The following is a 6,547-nucleotide window of genomic DNA, read 5'->3' on the forward strand; positions in this document are numbered from 1 at the left end:
AAACTGTCCCATGGTTGAGCACCCAGAGGAGGTTTTGTGGCCTTTCCTCCGCCCAGCCCACAGCCAGTCCTGCTGCCAGGTCCCTGCTTCCCATGCCAGGACCGTGGCTGTGGCTGGTGCTGCAGGTTGAGTTGGACCCAAGCTTTTCCCTCCAAGGAGCTCTTTAGAACTGTTATTTTGGGATTTCTTCTCTATTTAGCAGGACCTGGGAGCTTTTTAGAGGGAGAAACTGCCCGTTTGGGTCAAGGGGAAGCGAAAGGTCCTTATTCCTCCCCCAGGAAGTCGCGGTGTGGTCGGGACCTGCTGCTCCGAGCTTGGGAGGCTCAAAAGGTGAAGAAGGGATGGATTTGCGGGGCGATGCTCCGATAGCCCGCAGCCGGCGGGGCTGCTTGAGGGACTCTATGGCCAGGCTCTGCAGATGGTTTTTGCGTCCCTATTCCTGCTCCTCCTGCAGCGAATACCAAAAGCTACAAGGGAAAATCCTGCTCCGAGGCAGCCCCAGTTTCTGCTGACAAAGGGCTAAAATCCCAGGCCCTTTCCTGCTTCGTGTTGATTTCTCATGCGTCCAACCCCGTCCTCCGGCAGCTCGGATCATCTCCGAACGTGAACCGAAGACCTTCAATTCCATAATTGCACCCCTTAAACTAACCGAGCAGCTTTCGTAGCAATGGTAGGGGATATTCATGCTTTCGGTTAAAAGACCTCCTAGGGAAAGACCGTGGACCAACCTTGACCAGCGAAGACTCACCGGGAAGCTGATGGGATTTGTGCTTCAATATAAGGCAGAGAGAAATTTGGGACCGTGTTATTCCCGAGCAGGTGCTGTCAGCACCGTCTGAACTGCTTCTCGGAGGAACTCGTCAGCCTCGTTGCTCTCCGATGGCGTTAGAGCCCAGGTCTCCGGTGGAGGTTGCCGACCCTCCCAGCAGACCCCCCCAATGCGATGTTGAGTGCCAACGCGTCGTTCTCCAGCGCAGCGTTCGCCGTTGCTTGTTTCCTCCCCTCTCAGATCCTAAAGCTTGTGAGAAGTGAGAAGTTAGTACTGCCTTTTTCGTCTAGAAGGTTGTGCCTTTTTTTTTTTTTGGAAAGAATCATTTCCGACAGCACCGTTCGCTTCCCGGCTCCTCTCTACAGGGAAAAGCACTCGAGAAAATGCACGTGCTTTGCGGAGGGGGGTCTCACCCTCCGTTTCTGCAGGACAGCAGCACTCTCTTTCTCGGAGGAAATGGCCGCGGGTGCTTTTGAAATGTTTGGGGGGAAAAGAGAAAGAAAAAAAAAAAGCACACACCCTTCTTTACGTCCTCGGTATTCGTCAGCCGACGTGCACCAACGGTCAACGTCACCGTTTTCATTTCATCCGGCAAAGGAACCAAGAAAGCACCTTAAATGGGGAGAAGACGGAGCCCTCGCCACCGGTTGCGTTTCTCCGGCTTGTGACACGGCGTCCACCTCGTGGGAGAGATTTGGGATTCTGAGCAATAAAAGCCCCCGTGGGAATCCAGGGAAGAACTGGAAGCGTTAAACGTGTAACTCAACCTGCCAAACTGAGGGAACCTGCACTTTTAAAGTTCTCTTTAAAGGAACCGACTTGTCGATTAGATGATTTCTTGGGAGAGGATAAATGATTCAGTGTCGATTTAAATGATTTCTTGCCCAGGCCGGGCGGCGTGCATCGAAAGGGATGGCAAGGGCACGCCCGAGGCGCAGTGCCAGGGTCCCTCGCGCTCCCTCTGTGCCACCAAGAGCCAGCGGCGCGGCAGAGCCAGGCATCGAGCTCGTAGGGAGAGGGCGAAGGGAAAAGCCTGGGTAGAAACACCTGAAAAAGGGAGATTTCCGCTCCCCCCCCCCGCGCCGGAGCTGCGTGGGGCCAGCGGAGATGATGCACGGGAGCCCCGAGCCCTCCCGACTTGCGTCAGTGCTCGGTCCGCAGCGTCTCGCAGACGTTCCCATCCCACCGAGACGGTTTTGTCGCTTTATTTTCAAAGAGCCCTCGGCGGCGGTTCCCTCGAGCGGGGCGACCTCGGCCGCGAGGGATCGCGAGTTTCCAGATGAAGATTCGTTTTGTGTTTGTTTGTTTGCTCTGGCAGTTTAGCTGAGTGTGCATTCCCACCTCCAGAACCCTCACACTGTGTATAAAAAAAAAAATGGATAAAATTATATATATATAATATATATTCTTGTGAATGTTGGTGCAAAAAGAGAAAAATATATAAAGTTTCAGTCGGTTTTATGTTATTTTTTAACTATTATGAATGAAAGGAAGAAATGGAAAACATTTTTTTTCCATTTACCCCCCTCCACACACACCTACCTGTAGATACCGGCAGGTTTTATGGAAATGTTTTACTTTAGATTTAGGAACATGCTTCTGTTCTCATGGAATGTTCTGTCTTGTAAGATTGTAATTTCTATTTTTTTAAAGAAAAGAAAAGAACTAAATAAAATTTCCTCGTTCAGACCAGTCAGCTAGGAAGGGAGGGCAGGGGGGAGGGAGAAATGTTTATTTAAGTACGAAAGCGTTGTCTGGATTTTTCATGACGTTAAATAAAAAGTAATATAATGTATGGATGACAAACTATTTCTTGAGGTGTGTTCTATAGGTGTATAGATGTGTACGGCACAAAATTTACCGGAAGGAAAATAAAGTCTGTTTTACAAGGTAAAAAATAATAATAACATTGGAAATAGCGACTGTGGATCGAAATTTTAGTGAAGGGTGAGACTGGAAGCAAAATCCTCCAAGCCATGGAAAAGCCTTTTGTTTCTTCAGCGGGCTCAGGAGCAGAAGCCCTGATCCAGCGTGGGGTTTGGACACAAGGTCAGACTTTCGATGTTTTAAGGTATTATTGGGTCCCTGAAAGCCAGGGACACGTGGGGAAGGATCCCAAGATGTGGGAAAGGGGCTTCATCTGAAGGCCAGGTTGGATGGGGCTTGGAGCAGCCTGGTCTGGTGGAAGGTGTCCCTGCCCGTGGCGGGGGGTTGGGACTAGATGGTCTGTAAGGTCCCTTCCAACCCAAACCAGTCTGTGATTGTGTGATGTCGGAAACCTCTGCTCAAACACCACCGAGGTGAGCGCAGTGACCACACTTGGCAGTATTAGGGACGCATTTTGGGGCAAGGGGGTATGTGGATTCATTTTCAAACAGAACCCAGTCCTAGGAGGGAAGGAAGGAAGATACCTGCCCCGGATAATCAAGGATGGAAGGACTCGGCTGCAAGGCTTCCTCTCCGTAGGGGTGCAGACAGCTCAAAGGTATTGCTGAGTGTGAAGCTGTGGATGTCATCCTCGTTTCCCTCTGCTTCCCTTGACAACCTCCCCTGGGCACATGCTCCCTGTGCAAACCCCGAGCAGTTTTGTCCCCTGAACTGTCCCGGAGCTGTGGAGCGGGGCAAAACAATGAAAAGGGATCCTCGTACCAACGGGGTCAGTAAATTCCCGGGGTCTCGTCTCAGCGGCTCCCCAGCCGCTACCGCTGTCGTTCCCAGGAGACAGCACGTGTCCTCCGGCACGGTTCCCACCTGCAGAGTTTATATGTTGTACAATAAAAGCTGGCTGCTGCCGAGAGCCGGGAACAGGCAGAAACAAGGCCTGGCTCGTGGCGATGTGGGGAAGGGTTATGATACGTTTGGAGAGGGAGGGAGCGGAGCTGGGGCCGGCAGGACTGCGGGGAGCTGCTGCGGCCAGTGCGGGAGCACGCAGGGACCCGCGGGAGCTGCGGGTGTAGCAGCCCAAGGGCCTGCCAAGCTGCTGCACACTGGCACGTTTATTTGGTTTTCATTTTTTAAAAGATACCCTTTTCCACAAAAACCATGTTTCTTCATTTTTTTGGGGGGGGAATAAATAAAGCATGGGAAATCAGCTTAAAAATTCCTTGCAAAGAGCCACTCTTTAAACAAAACATGTTTACGAAAAATTGCCTTTCAGTTCCAGGGGAGATGCTGGGAATTGCCAAGAGCGTTAACATCTGCAGGGCCGGGGCCGGGTTCAAGGGGCCCCCATAAGCCCAAACACCTTCAGCAAGAGGCGGCAGGATGGGACCACCTGAGCGTGTCTGTCCCACACAGGGCACAGCTGCCGGTACGAGGGTGACCCAGTTGCCCGGAGTCCCTGTACCCGGGCTCTGCCACCTGGTGCCCATCACACCTTCCCCCAGTAAGCACTCCTGCGCTCTTACTGGTCTCCAGTAGCACTGGATTGCCTGGGGCGGAGTGACCTCTACTGGTTTATAGCTAAAATATGCCCTGCAGGTCTGTGATGCTTCTAGATCAATGGACAGAGGCGGCCTGATCCCTCCCTCGCCAAAAATCTTTGCCCAGCTGGCAAATACCTCAGTGAGTGGCACTGCCTGTGCCTGCTCTGGGGAGCAAACACAAGCGAGGAACCCCAAGAGCTGTACATCAGGGAAGCTCTGCAGACCGGCTATGTGAAGGCCTCAGCATTTGACGCTGTCCCACATGACATCCTTGTCTCTAAATTGGAGAGACATGGACTTGACGGCTGGACCAAGGAATTGGCTGGATGGTTGTGAGTTGTGGTCAACGGCTCGATGTCCAAGTGGAGACCAGTGACGAGTGGTGTTCCTCAGGGGTCGGTATTGGGACCAGTGCTGTTTAACATCTTTGTTGGCAACACGGACAGTGGGATTGAGCGCGCCCTCAGCACTTTTGCCGATGACACCGAGCTGTGCGGTGCGGTCGCCATGCTGGAGGGAAGGGATGGCATCCAGAGGGACCTTGACAGGCTGGAGAGGTGGACCCATGTGATCCACATGAAGTTCAACAAGGCCAAGTGCAAGGTCCTGCATGTGGGTTGGGGCAATCCCAAGCACAAATCCAGACTGGGTGGAGAATGGATCGAGAGCAGCCCTGAGGAGAAGGACTTGGGGGTGACGGGTGACGAGAAGCTCACCATGAGCCGGCAACGTGCGCTTGCAGCCCAGAAAGCCAACGGTGTCCTGGGCTGCATCCCCAGCAGCGTGGCCAGCAGGGCGAGGGAGGGGATTCTGCCCCTCTGCTCCGCTCTCCTGAGACCCCCCCTGCAGTGCTGCGTCCAGCTCTGGGGCCCCCAACAGAAGAAGGACACGGAGCTGTTGGAGTGAGTCCAGAGGAGGCCACGAAGATGCTCAGAGGGCTGGAGCCCCTCTGCTCTGGAGACAGGCTGAGAGAGCTGGGGCTGTTCAGCCTGGAGAACAGAAGGCTCCAGGGAGACCTTCTAGCACCTTCCAGTGACTGAAGGGGCTACAGGAAAGATGGAGAGGGGCTTTTGACAAGGGCATGGAGTGACAGGACGAGGGGGAACGGTTTTAAACTGAAAGAGGGGAGATTGAGATGAGATATGAGGAAGAAATTCTTTGCTGTGAGGGTGGTGAGACCAGGTGGTGGCCCAGGCTGCCCAGAGAAGCTGTGGCTGCCCCCTCCCTGGCAGTGTTCAAGGCCAGGTTGGATGGGGCTTGGAGCAACCTGGTCTGGTGGAAGGTGTCCCTGCCTGTGGCAGGGGAGTTGGAACTGGATGGTCTGTAAGGTCCCCTCCAACCCAAACCACTCTGTGATTCTATGACTTGCTTAGCTGTTAGTGGTGAGTCCGAATCACACAGCCTGGAGCTGGGACTGCTGTGTTTACTGAAACCACAGCCCCAGGGTTTATACACGACCAACTTACCAGCATTTACATAGAGCTGGTACCTTGGAGATGGACTGGTACCTATGTTAAGGAGTCTAATGCAGTGTAAATAAGGAGTTAAGGAGCTACAGAACCAAACAGAAATGTATAAATCCAGCTGTCAGTGTGGCTGGGAGGGGCTTCCCAGTACACTGCTGTCAGCACAAACATTTCAGAGGCGTTTGTCAGTTCAACCTTCACCACCCTGTTTTGCTGAAGGAGGGAAGTTACCCAAGCACCGAGCACCAGCTCCGTTGTTGCTGCTGCTGATTTACCTGACTTACTCAGAAGTGAAATCAACGTTTAATGACAGATGTTACGAATAGCAACGTCCTCAATGACCACACAGCCCTAGCTCCCGCATCCAGCTATCACCTACCAACCGTTAGAACTAACCCTGGAACTCAAACGTGGCCACATGCAGAGGGGCCGACAGCGGGATGCCGTAACGCCGTGGGGAGCCGGAGCCCGTGGGTGCCTCCAAAGCAGCTCTGGCGCCAGCGTGTCCCCTGCAGGGTGCTGCCAGGATGGCCACGGCACCAACCCCCCGTCCCAAACCCTCTCTGTTTATCTGAAAAAAAACCCCAACACCAACATTGAGGCGCGGGGTTTTTCACAGTTACGAAGGGGTCGGGGCGAGGGGCACCCAGGCCCGCACAGGCCTGAGCCCTGCCGCCCGCAGCTCCCCCGCCTGGCGCCACGGCTGAGGGGCCTCCACCCCTCGGAGGCACCCGCGCACCCGTGTGGGGACCGGGCAGTCGTAAACCCACCCCTGAGGGGGCGGCAAAGCCTCCTCGGCGGGGACGGGGACGGGGACAGCGCCCAGGCCTGGCCCGGCCCATGGCGCCTCCCGCCCCCGCCCAATTCTGTCCCTCTCGGCCCCCGTA

The sequence above is a fragment of the Nyctibius grandis genome, chromosome 31 (assembly GCF_013368605.1).
Source record: "Nyctibius grandis isolate bNycGra1 chromosome 31, bNycGra1.pri, whole genome shotgun sequence".
NCBI lineage: Eukaryota > Metazoa > Chordata > Aves > Nyctibiiformes > Nyctibiidae > Nyctibius > Nyctibius grandis.